Source organism: Triticum aestivum, chromosome 1A (genome assembly GCF_018294505.1).
Source record: "Triticum aestivum cultivar Chinese Spring chromosome 1A, IWGSC CS RefSeq v2.1, whole genome shotgun sequence".
In the NCBI taxonomy this organism is placed as follows: domain Eukaryota; kingdom Viridiplantae; phylum Streptophyta; class Magnoliopsida; order Poales; family Poaceae; genus Triticum; species Triticum aestivum.
The window spans coordinates 52,079,871-52,093,552 of record NC_057794.1 but is presented as its reverse complement, the minus strand read 5'-3'; positions in this window follow the sequence as shown (position 1 = coordinate 52,093,552).

Here is a 13,682-nt window from a genome sequence, read left to right as displayed (position 1 = left end):
GCAAACGTTTGTGAAAGAGGGAGAGAGTGCTTCCAAGGAGAAGAAGAACAATGCGAAGGGTGGCGGTGTCAAAAAGGGCAATGTCACCCCTCCCAACAAAGCCGGCGACTTTAATCCTTCTTATGTGTTATGTCGTGCTCGTGATGGGCATGTCTATGCCAAATTTGTTGGTTCTCCTCATGAGTACATTGAATGGTCTATTTGGGTTCCCAACACCCTTGTTACTAACATCAAAGGACCCATTACAAAATGGGTACCTAAAACCAAGCATTGATCTCTTGTAGGTGTTTGCTTCCGATGGGGGATCATGGTTGCTTGATAGTGGAGCTACAAATCATATGACCGGAAGCAAGGACTTGGTGGTGGACGTGCACAAGATTCCATCTATGCCCACCAATGTCTAGTGGGGTGATGCCTCATCTTCTAAGGTATTGGGACTTGGCAAGGTTGTCATCTCTCATGATCTCACGATCGAGAAGGTCATGCTTGTCGAGTCCCTTGCATACAATTTACTTTCCGTTCGTCAACTTGCAATCATGGGCTTTGCCACTTTCTTTGATATTGATATCATGGCCCTCTTGTGGAGCAAGACTCTTAAAGTAGCCTTTGTTGGGCATGTCGAGAACGGTCTATATGTGATTAACTTTTTGGTGACCCACTAAGACCGCGACGTGCCTAATGGCTAAAGTTGATGTGGGATGGCTTTGGCATCACCGTTTAGCCCATGTCAATATGAGATCTTTGCAAAGTCTTCTCAAGGGGGACCATGTCCGTGGACTAACGAATGTTAGTTTTACTAAAGATCGTGCTTGCAGTGCTTGTATCGAAGGAAAGCTTCATGAGAAGGCTCACCCTCCCACGACTATCATTTACTCAAAGAGGCCTTTGGAGCTCTTTCACTTGGATCTCTTTGGGCCTCCATCCTTTGATAGTCTTGGGGGTAGGAAGTATTGCTTGGTGATTGTGGATGACCACTCAAGATATACTTGGGTGTATTTCTTCAAGAGGAAGAGCGAGACCCAACAAACCGTCATTGACTTTGCAAATGAAGCACAACGTCAACACAATGCAAAGATCTTGACAATAAGAAGTGACAACGGCACTGAGTTCAAGAACTACACCTTGGATGAGTTTCTTAGTGATGGGGGGATCAAGCATCAATATTCCGCACCTTACACCCCTCAACAAAACGATGTTGCGGAGAGGAAGAATCGGACATTGATGGATGCGGCAAGGACCATGATGGCAGAGTTCAAGTCTCCATACAACTTTTGGGCCGAAGCCATCAACACCGCGTGTCATGCATCCAATCTGCTCTACCTCCGCAAGGTCTTGAACAAGACTCCATATGGGATACTCACCGGTAACAAGCCCAACCTTAAGTACTTTCCGGTGTTCGGGTGTAAGTGTTTCATTCTCAAGAAAGGTGTTTGGTTGTCTAAATTTGAGGCTAGAGCTTATGAGGGCATATTTGTTGGTTATGCTACAAACTCTCATGCTTACTGTGTCCTCAATAAATCCACGTGACTTATTGAGGAGACGTGTAACATGGAGTTTGATGAGAATAACGGCTCCCAAGTGGAGCAAAGTGGCACTTGTGATGTAGGCGATGAAATTCCTCTTCAAGCCATAAGAATAATGGGTGTTGGTTTTATCCTACCCATTGAGGAACCCCTTGTGGCCGAAGGAGAAGGACAATGCTCCACTCAAGTGGATCCATCACCAACCCAAGGCCCACACGCTTCCGAAGAACAAAGTGAAGGCCCTCATCCTCGTGAACAAGACCAAGGGCAAGATCATGCTCAAGACGGTGTTGACACACCAAGTGATGCCCAAGGTCAAGTTCTCTCCTCCGAGCAAGTTCAAGATCAAGAAAAAGCTCAAGACGTCGCTCAAGATGATCAAGTGACCGCTCCTCAACTCACCACCGAGGAGGAATTGGAGCGTCGTGCCGCCATGATTGCTTCCAAGCTCTCCACCAAGGGTCATCTCATGAAGAATGTACTTGGAAGCATTCAAAAGGGGGTAAGCACTCGTAGACAATTGGCAAACTATTGTGAACATCACGTGTTTGTCTCTTGTGTTGAACCCCAAAAGGTATATGAAGCACTCAAAGATCCGGATTGGCTTAATGCCATGCATGAAGAACTCAACAACTTCGAGTACAACAAGGTGTGGAGATTGGTGCCAAGGCCAACGGGGAACCACAATGTCATTGGAACCAAGTGGATATTTAAGAACAAGCAAGATGCTCATGGGACCATCATTCGCATCAAGGCAAGATTGGTGGCACAAGGCTACTCCCAAGTCGAGGGTATCGGCTACGTTGAAACCTTTGCTCCCGTTGCTCGCCTTGAATCCATTCTTTTGTTGATTGCTTATGCTTCTCATCACAACTTTAAGTTTCAACAAATGGATGTGAAGAGTGATTTTCTTAATGGTCCTATTAATGAGTTGGTCTATGTTAAGCAACCCCCCGGGTTCGAGGATCCCTACTTTCCCGATCATGTGTATCAACTCAATAAGGCACTCTATGGGCTTAAAAAAGCCCCACGTGCGTGGTATGACCACCTTACCGAGTTGTTACAAGATCGTGGGTTTGAAGTTGGGCTAATCGACCCCACTCTTTTTACTAAGAAGGTCAAAGGGGAGTTGTTTGTATGCCAACTATATGTTGATGACATTATCTTTGGTTCCCCTAACAAAGCTTTCAATGAGGAATTCGCCGCTCTCATGACCTCAAAGTTCAAGATGTCTTCCATGGGAGAGTTGAAGTTCTTTCTAGGGTTCAAAGTGAAGCAAAGAAGAGAAGGAACCTTCATCAACCAAGCTAAATACACTCAAGACATGCTCAAGAGATTCAAGCTAAGTGATGTCAAGCCGGCTTCCACTCCAATGCCCACCAAGTGCCAACTTGACATAGATCCCAATGGTAAAGCGGTGGATCAAAAGGTATATCGCTCCATGATTGGATCCTTGCTTTACCTTTGTGCATCTAGACCGGATATCATGTTGAGTGTGGGAATATGTGCACGGTTTCAAGCTGCACCTAAGGAAAGTCACTATGTGGCGGCCAAGCGAATCTTTCGATATTTGGCTCATACCCCAAACTTTGGCTTATGGTACCCAAGAGGATAAAACTTCAAGCTTGTAGGGTATCCGGACTCCGATTGGGCGGGAGAAAAAGTGGATAGGAAGTCCACTTCCGGAGGGTGCCAATTCCTTGGTTGCTTTTTGGTGAGTTGGTCTTCCAAAAAGCAAAGTTGTGTGTCTCTCTCGCCCACCAAAGTGGAGTATGTAGCGGCCGGTAGTTGTTGTGCACAACTCTTATGGATGAGGTAAACTTTAAAGGATTACGGTATCATTTGTGACAAAGTGCCTCTTTGGTGTGATAATAGAAGTGCCATCAAGATTTCTCTCAACCCGGTGCAACACTTCAAGACGAAGCATATTGAGATTCGGTATCACTTCATTCGGGATCACATTAGGCGAGGGGAGATCGAGCTCAACTACGTCAACACTCATGATAACCTTGCAGATATTTTCACGAAGTTGTTGGATGAAGCAAGATTTCGCGAGTTAAGGCATGAGTTAAATATCATTGATTCGAGCAATGTTGTTTGAACCCTTGCACACCCCACCATACTCAACTTATTATCTTGTTTATATGTAGGTATGGACATAGGGGGAGTGTTGTTCTCTCAATGAACTCTCCCTCCCCCCATTATGCATAAATTGATCAAATATTTCACATTAGCCATTTTTTATGGTACTTGTGCTTCAAAGACGAGTTTTGGTCATGGGCCCAAGGATAATTCTTCGCGGTGCCATACCAATTGACTCAAACATAGGTGGCTCCAGCCACTGCCCTCTCTTTAGAGATGTTGTGTCTCGTGGTCGTCTCTTGTTGTCATTTTGCCCCTTCTTCCCTTCGTGTTTGAGCTTGTTGTGAGGTGTCTTGTTCGTTTGAAGTTTCCTTGCGAAGACCTCTCTTTTCTTGTGTTTGGAAGTGGCTTCTTCTTGAGCTCACGATACTATCGCGGCCTGCCACGGTACTACCGTGCATGGAGAGTACGGTACTACTGGCCCAGCGCGGTACTACCGCCTAGGAGAGCGGTACTACCGCTTTGGTATGGATATTTGGCTGCAGGAGACGCGTGGGGATAAGGACGGGAACATGGGGGTTCTAACTCCCCCATACCCATTCGTCAGTTTTCCCCACTTCGTCTCTCTCTCTCTCGCTCAAGAACGGGGCCGGAGTCCCTCGCTGGATCTCCATCTCCGGCTGCTCTCCTTGGATTCCGACCGGTGGGATCGTTCCCCACCACTTCCTCTTGCCATGGACCAAGGTTTTTCCCCAAATCCCTCTCTTTCTAGTTTGTTCTCTTGTCTCTAGGTTTTTGGGGAGATGCTTGTGTTCTTGAGATTTTAGGCCAAGTCTTTGCAAGAGAAGGTTGTAGGAGAGTAGTGTTGCGTAGAAATTATACTTGATATATTGTCCCGTGGTAGATTTGATCAACCGTAGTTCCGCCGTGGTTTTGCGCGTCTTGTCAGATTCAAAAGTAGGTTTGGATCTGACGCGGTACGGTACTACCGTGCTTCTGGTGCGGTACTACCGCTTGTCCGATACTACCGCCCGTTCGGTGCGGTACTACCGCACGTTCTGTGGCACTAAGGTCTTACTACCGCTCCAAGCCACGATACTACCGTATCCTCACATGGTACTACCGCGACTAGGAGCGGTACTAAAATTTTAGTACCACATGACCAGGCGGCACTACCGTTGTTGTCCCATCTTCCTCGTGGCAGTTATCCCATATGCTTTCCACCTGTTTCCCTTGCTTTGCCGTGGTCTTTGCATTGATTCTTCTCGCTCTTTGTGTGTGCTTTCTCTTGTGTCTTAGGTGGTGGCTCTCGCCGTTCCAATCCCAGTCGTGACACTGGCTCCAAGCGACTGCGCAATCCTCAAGATGAAGCACCAGAGAGCTCCAATGCCCCCAAGCGCAATGTCAAGACCACTGCCAGCAAGCAAAAGGAACCTGCTAAGGGCATGGACGAGATTCCCCTCACTGAGTACATCGAACTCCGGAAGATCAACCCTTATGTGAATGCTCATGCTATCTTCAAAGGCACTGAGTTGTTTTGGACCAAGCAGCAGGCTCTCCTTTATCTGGATGTAATCAAGAATAAGCAAAACACCTACGTGGATGTCAAGTGGATAGACATGAATCACTTGAGGAAGGACAGGTTTTGTGACTACTTTGGAGAAGCTCTGGATTTGGTGGAGCAGTTCGGTATTGAACATGTGATCTCTTTCCACCTTGACTATGACACTGAGCTTATCTGTTAGTTCTTTGCCTCAGTTCACTTTCACCCCGGGGATGAGCGGAGGATGACCTGGATGACCAATGGCCGTTAGTTGTCTGCTACCTGGAAGGAGTTCATGAATCTGCTCCACGTTCCTAATGACGGGCTCCACACACCCGTTGGTGTTCACCCCCACGCCAATTCTGAGTCTGCTAGCAAGAACAAGCTTCAGCCGTTCTATGTTGAGAAGGTGATTCCCAATGTCAAGTTGACTTGGGTGCTGAACTCTTTTCTGGATATCATGCATCGCATCTTCCGCAACACTCAGTTCCCTCGCATTGGCGACAAGGACAAGGTTCATTCCTATTTGGTGGACATGATGCTCCTGTGTGAGGAGGCTCGTACATCTCAGACTCAGCCACTTGATGTCTCACACATCATGTGGTGTGAGCTTCGGTTTGTGGTGTACACCCGCAAGGTACCTATCTATGGACCATACCTGTTTCTATTGATCTCCACGACTTGGGAGAAGCTGTACCCTGGTGATGAGTTCCTTGCTCCAGACTGGATTCGGCATGAGTCCATCAGTCTCCGCGTCAAGCCCAACTGGGCCAACACTACTACTCGTGCTGAGGCGTCTGCTGCAAGGAGGGGTGTTGATGAGGAGGAGGCTCGAGCAGAGGATGTTGCTGAGGGCCGTGCTGCTAGGTCTTCCCAACCTTCCTCTGAGCCCTCGTGGGCCAAGAAGCTGAAGGACAAGATGAAAACTCTTTTCTGCATGCAAGCAAAGGGGCAGTACAGGACTCATGTGGCATTCAAGGAGAGTCGCCGCCGCGACAAGAAGGTTATGAGGCTCTTTGGAGAGGACGTCTCTGGTGGTTCTGAGGATGCCATCACGCCAGAGTCTGAATGGATGGCGAAGCAAGGCTTCAAGTGGACTAGTTCTGAGAAGGACATCAAGGAGACCGTCCCCGCCGCTGAGTCTGACGTGGAGCACGAGGAGCATTGGGATGATTTCTCTGCCTGAGCCACCCCTTGTGTGTAGGTGTCCTCTCTGCCTTTTTGGCGTCTCGATGCCAAAGGGGGAGAGAGTGTAGGGATTTGCGTGCTTGCGAGTCGTGCCGTGTTTGGTGTTTGCTTTGTCGTTTGGACCTCGTTTGCTTTGGTTTGGTTTGCGCCTTTGAGACTTATCTTTCATATGGTGTAAGACATATTCCCTCTATTCTATCTTAGTGAGCTTATGATTGTGCTACTTATGTTATGCTCGTATTTGCTATCTTGTCTAGTGTTAGCCTTACTTTTGCAAGATATGCCTTGTCTCAATAATATAGGGGAGCTTTGATCTTAGTATGTGTGTCGTGCAGTCCAAAGCACCCATCTAGTTGGCACACATCTAGGAGGAGCCCGTCTATATTCTAGAGAGGAGGGGTTTGCGTTTGCTTAATATTATTTCCTTTGTGCAAATCCCGTATTGTCATCAATCCACCAAAAAGGGGGAGATTGTAAGGGCATGTTTATCCCTAAGGTGTTTTGGTGATTGATGACAATGATTTTGCGGACTAATCGTGTGCCTTGAGTTTCCCAGACGTTTCATCGCTAGGCACGAGACGATTTGGTGCCCCTCGAAGACTGTTGAAGACGGCGTTTTTTCTACGTTTCTTTTTGGTGGATTTGAGTCGTAGGAAAGCAGTACTATGTTTGGGTGGAATCTTCACGTACATGTTTTCTTCCTTGTCCCCTCCTTTCCCCGGCACTTTGGAGCATCCTCCGTTTATCCTCTTTACCTTGTCCTGGCTGCTGTTGATGGGCTTGCGGTAGTACTGCTCCTTATTGAGCGGTAGTACCGCAGGCACCCACGGTAGTACCGTACTTCGGCGCGGTAGTACCGCAGGTGCCCACGGTAGTACCGCTCCTCTAGAGCCGTAGTACCGTGACCCCCAGGCCAAGTACCGCTCCTTCGCGGTAGTAGGGGCGGATGTAATTTTTTACATCCGCGCCACCGCGGTAGTACCGCATCCCTTGCGCGGTAGTACCGTGCGCGGCCTGGCTCGGCTGCCAGGCGGTAGTACCGCTTCTCTGTGGTAGTACTGTATCGGATTTTTGCTTCGTCCATTTTTCAGCGGAAGTAGGCACGGATATATTTTTATCCGCGCTCTTCCCAGGCTAGGGGTTTCCTGCCTTGCGGTAGTACCGCAAGGGGGAGCGGTAGTACTGCGCCTGCGGCAGTACCGTCCTCAGCCCTTGTGCTTCAGGTTTACCCTAGCTACTGCTGCTGTTGCGGTAGTACCGTGGTTCCTCACGGTAGTACCGCATGGCCTTGCGGTAGTACCGCTTGTCAGGAGCAGAAGTACTGCTGGTTTGGGGCGGTAGTACCGCTGGTCGTGGGCTGGTAGGTGGATAATGGTTGGATTTTTGTCCTAAGCTATAAAAGGGGTGTCTTCTTCCTCTAGTTGACCACCTCTTCCAACCCTAAGCTTCATTGTTGCTCCAAGCTCCATTTTCGTCCGATCTCACTCCCTAGCCAATCAAACTTGTTGATTTGCTTGGGAGTGGTTGAGAAGGCCCCGATCTACACTTCCACCAAGAGAAATTTGATTCCCCCACTAATCCATTACGGATCTTATTACTCTTGGGTGTTTGAGCACCCTAGACGGTTGAGGTCACCGCGGAGCCATAGTCCATTGTGGTGAAGCTTCGTGGTGTCGTTGGGAGCCTCCAATTGAGTTGTGGAGATTGCTCAACCTAGTTTGTAAAGGTTCGGTCGCCGCCTCCAAGGGCACCGATAGTGGAATCACGGCATCTCGCATTGTGTGAGGGCGTGGGGAGAATACGGTGGCCCTAGTGGCTTCTTGGGGAGCATTGTGCCTCCACACCACTCCAACGGAGACGTACTTCCCCTCAAAGGAAAGGAATTTCAGTAACACATCCTCGTCTCCACCGGCTCCACTGTTGGTTATCTCGTGCCTTTACTTATGCAAGCTTATTTGTGATATATCTCTTGCTTGCTTGTGTTCCTATCTTTGTTGCATCATATAGGTTGCTCATCTAGTTACATATCTAGACAACCTACTTTGATGCAAAGTTTAAATTGTTAAAGAAAAGCTAAAAATTGTTAGTTGCCTATTCACCCCCCCTCTAGTCAACTATATTGATCCTTTCATTGTGGATTTTGGAATATTAGGGAATTTATAGGCCCCTCCATGGGAGTCATGTGAGCTTGTGGCTCCCTCGTACGTCTTCTGGTCGCTCGCCGAATCTTCTAGGACCTCTTGTAGTCTAAAAAAATCACCGTAGAGTTTCATCGTGTTTGGACTTCGTTTGGTATGGTTTTTCTGTGAAACAAAGAATAGGCAAAAAATAGGAACTTGCACTGGCACTAAGTTAGTAGGTTAGCCCATAAAAATAATATAAAATGACATATAAAGCATATAAATAATAATAATATAATAGCATGAAACAATCAAATATTATAGATACACTGGAGTCGTATCAACCTTCACTATCTAGGACATATGTGAAGAGCCTTGTACAAGCTAGCAATTTGATTGATTTTAATTTTTATTCTTGTGTGAACGACACTCATGTATTCTATGTCTGTGTGCCACATCCTGTATACTAATCATTACCTTCTTATTTATCAAAAAAATCCAAGGTAGATGCCTTTCCATACTCGTTTTGAAAGCACCTTTCGTTGGGCATCCAACGACTCGGTTTAGTATACACGCCTTCTAGACACTGATGTACCTACCAACCGACAGCTGTATTACATAATGGTGTATAACATCTAGATGTGTCTCGTCGTGCCGCTTATCCTTTTCTGTTTCTTATCTCTTTCCTTTCGCATCCCAATCTCCACCTTGTCACATAAAAGAGCAATCCTCCTCCGCCCCCTCTCCATCCTAATGAGGCTTCCCTACGCAAAAATTCCATGGCGGGGTAGGCGCCCTTCCGACATGGGTCATGTCGGTTTCACAAGAGTCCAGGCAAGTGGCGGCCAAGATTGAGCTTCTAAAACACTCTCTAGATCTAGCGACAAACAACCAAACCACCACTTACTCGAGCCTCCCCACCATGATTGCTACATCAAGAGGTCGGTAGAGGGGGTGTGGAGTCATGCTACAAATCTTGTAGGCAAATCGTCTGAAGTGGAATGTTCTTGAGTGAGGGCATACATGGATCACAATGACTAAAATGAGCTAATGTGAATATTTGTTTTTGTTTCTTTTATGCATGGGAAGTTTAGGGGATCTGAAAATCATCATAACTGGCTTTTAAACTAAAAAGTGAGAATCATTTCCATATTGTGTACCCACATGACCAAAACTTCTTTGACGAAGTAGGCGTAGTAGAGTTATCAAGTCATGCCATTAAAATGTATTTTATTGATCTAAGACATTGGCGAACATGTTCACTGTGTGATATATCTCCCATTGTATGCGACAAATCTGACGTATCATCCTTACTCACAAAAGAAAGTTGCTAAGACCTTTTCCTTGTAACCATGCATGAGTGACAGTCTGTTCTTGGACACATGTGAAGTACTCTAGAAGCTAGCAATTCAGTTATTTTTACCTTTTCTCATCGTGGTAAAAAAACTCATGTGTTGCATGTCCTTGTACCACACTTTCTACATATTGATCACCTTTTCATTTATTTGTTAGTTCTGATATGGTGTTACTGTTTGGTCACACTTGTTATTTTTGGGAAATGACTTATTTACCTCATTTTCGAAAGCAACTTTCATCGGGTGTGTGACAACTTGATTTACTATACATCTTTTCCAAACATTAATGTACTTACCATCTCACATCCAAATTATACGATGGTGTAAACTATCTAGATGTGTCTTATTGCACCAATTCTAATTGTTTGCTCGTTTCTTATCTCCTACATTTCACATCTCCAAGCTTTGCAATGTCACATGAAAGAGCGCTCCCTCTGCTACCTTAATGACAGATTGCTCCCTCTCCATTAATGATTCACCCATCCAAAAAACTTTCCTAGTCGGTCTGACATGGGTCACACATGGGAGTTCAGGCAAGTGGCATATCGACCTAATTGATCTTCCAAAACACACTCAAAATCTAGTGACAAACGCCCCACCTACCACTTAGTCGAGGCTCCCCAGCATGGTTGCTATGTCAAGAGGTCGATGGAGGGGGTGGGTTATGCTTTAGACCTTGTGGTCTACAAACCTCCCGAGTGGAAGCTCCCATAAGTGAAGGAATACATGGAGCACAACGACCAAGGTGAACTTTGAATGTTCTTTTGGCGTGCTCTTGGGGAGATATGCTTGTGTTTTGTCAACCATTGAAACCTAATTAGGGGATTTAATAGCGCATCTCGACATTACTAGTAGTTTACATAATGAATAGCAATTTTTGTTGACTAGTATTTTGTTGAGTCATATACAAAGTTATGTTTATATAGGTAATCCATGAAGAATATCATATGGATTTAAGAGATGAACATTATTAGGTCTATGTATGTATCAATGTCACTAAAGTGGAGAGATAAGTTTATTATGATCAAGAATAAACACATGGAGTGAAATGCAAAATACCAAGATTGAGTTAACTGGATGAATGAAATATGATGAAGGTGAAATTATAGGGAATATTAAAAATAACTTGAACAAAATACAATGTATGACTGAAAGATGGTCATGATTGGAGAGATCATGAGCCGAGATGTGAAAAAAAAACAAGAACTTAAGCAATAGAAAACAAGTGAATGACTAAATATCTTCAAGGAATGTGAAGTTTGAGTTTATGAGTTTATATATTGACAATCAAGGATTTGTCAGGTGTTTCAAGAAGAAAAATTAATTGGCTCTTAGGAGATCCAGGTAGGGCTTAAGAGGACAATGGTTGATCATTCAAGATTGGTAAGCACTAATGTGTCACATGAGACCAAGCAATCTATAGGTGTAAACAAATTTTAGTTATGCTCTCTGAACTAACTCAACATATGTACAAAATGTTGTTGAAGGTCAGGTACCACCCATTGACTTGCGTAGAAAGGATGATTTCAATCACCCATGTGAGAACCACATTATCTGGAAAAATGTCACCGAGGTTGCGAAGAGGAAATTCAAGATATTCACCTTGATAAAATATAGGCTTGAAGCACGCATACATTTTGTGATAATGGCCAAACGGAGAAGGGCTTAAATGAAAAGGCTTTCCATATTGTTAGATGAATGGACAAAACTGAAGGTGTTCGATTGTGACCTGAAGAAGGCTTCCAACTTGGAGCAAAGATTGATGCTGCCATCAAGTTCAGGTGGATTAACGCAAGACAAAGGTATGCATACACTTTAACCGATTTATGAGTGAAGCCAACCTCACCAATGACAAAAAAATACAATATAAAAACATTTGACGATGGACAGATTTACCAGTACTGATTTGATATTGCAAACGTTGACATATTTTCTTCAAACTTGATCATATGTTATAAAGTTTATCTTCAGACTAAATATATAGGCTTTAGGTTTTGAAGCGGGAAAGTATGTTGCAACCTGTAATCTTCATATGACATAAATAAATTGCCTATGTTGCAAAAAAAATGTCCAACATAGACTTCCACAAATAATTCAACCAGGAGCCATGTTTTCATGAAAGACAAAGTAGAAACAACTTACACATGCTAAGTGATAAATGGGTGAGTTATAATTGGAGTCTCCAAGTGATCAAGACAAACCTAGAAAACATACAGATACGCTCAACCTTCACACTAACTTTTGGCACAAGAAGACGCACAAAACCCTATCTTTTTATAACTCAAATAGTTGAACAAGTATAGGTAATCATACTACTTTCATATTATGCACATTCAAGTTTCCATCACACTAGAATAATTACTGAGACCTTGCAGCATGGATTATGTGTCGAGCAGCTAGTCAATAGTAGTTATGTTACAGTCATCCAATCGTAACATGATTGTCGACTAGGTGTCTCGACTCGACTCATAGAGGTAGCCGATCGACTACTCAATTAGCCAATGACTAACCTAACCAATCGAGATTTTTGCGCTGAGCAACTTCCTTTTGTAAGAGGGGCACACTGTCCGGTGTTTGGGCCAAGAGGATAAGGCCATGCTCATGGAACCCTAACTCCAGAATGAGCTCACTTGTCCAGCACCCATCTAGCCGCATCTCCCCTAGCCACCACCATTGTCGATGGGCATGTGGCAACGACGCGTTGTCGCCTTTACCGCCATACTGTCCACCACAATTACTCGAGTCAGCACCCCGCCAACTCGTCTCGACTCGTATTTCTTGCTTTGTATTGCAAAAATCACAAATATCTATCACAATAATGGACTATGACCAACTGCCGAATTCACATGGAAATCGCGAGCCCCATTAAGATGACGGTTCTTTGCTTGTCCTGCGACCAAGAACCGATGACATGAGGAGACAATTGACCATCTACACCTGCATTGCGTATTTGCACGGGATCTATGGGCCAGGAGGCGATCCGCGTGTGGGGGAATCACTCTCAAAAAGGTGTGCTAGGCACGGACAACAGGGACGCCGCACGAAGATGGTGCGCATCGTATGTCTACTGGCCATGTGGGAGCCATGGAAGCATCGAAGCGCCATTTGTGTTTGACGGGGGATCGCCATGCCTGCGAGAGGTACCCCGTCGGATTACGAGTGAGTGCAAAGTATGGCGATATAAGCGGGACTGCTGCGAGGAGAGGGACCATTGGATGCTCGCTTCGTAGGCAGCAATACAATGGGCGCAGGGCGAGTAGTCCTATAGTTTTTAGAGCATGGAGTGAGGTGCGATTCACTTTGTAACCATACCTCATAAACCATTGACGAAGGGGCTCTTTCCCTCTTCTTAGTTAATATATGATACCCATATGTCATAGACATGAAAAGTGTGACAAAATTCCCTTAGGCAAGCCAGTACTCTCAAACAACCCCGCGAGAATAATTTTCAGGAAAATGCGAATATTACTATTTGGAACGAGCAGTAGAACGTTCAGGGCGCCGAGCGAGCGAGTAAACAAGCCATCAGAGCGGCGGGGCCCACGGAAGCCACGTCCATGAGCGGCCACCAACCAATTTTTTTTTCCCTCCCAATCTCCGCCGCAAAGCCCGATCCGTCGTCAGAACCTACCCCCGGACCGCCTCCGTTACCAAATATCCCATCGATCGCTTTGCTACGCCACCCCAACCGGCCCCGGGCTTGTTCCTTTCTCCCCCTGCCAGGGGCCTCATCCTGGCCGTCCGTCGCCCGACGGAGCGCCCAGATTCACCCTGATCCCGCTCCTCCCCTGTCACGGCGGTGGAAATTTCTCGGTAAACATGGCCTCTCCCCCGCCGAGCTTCACCACCGCCGCTGCCTAACCAGACCAGA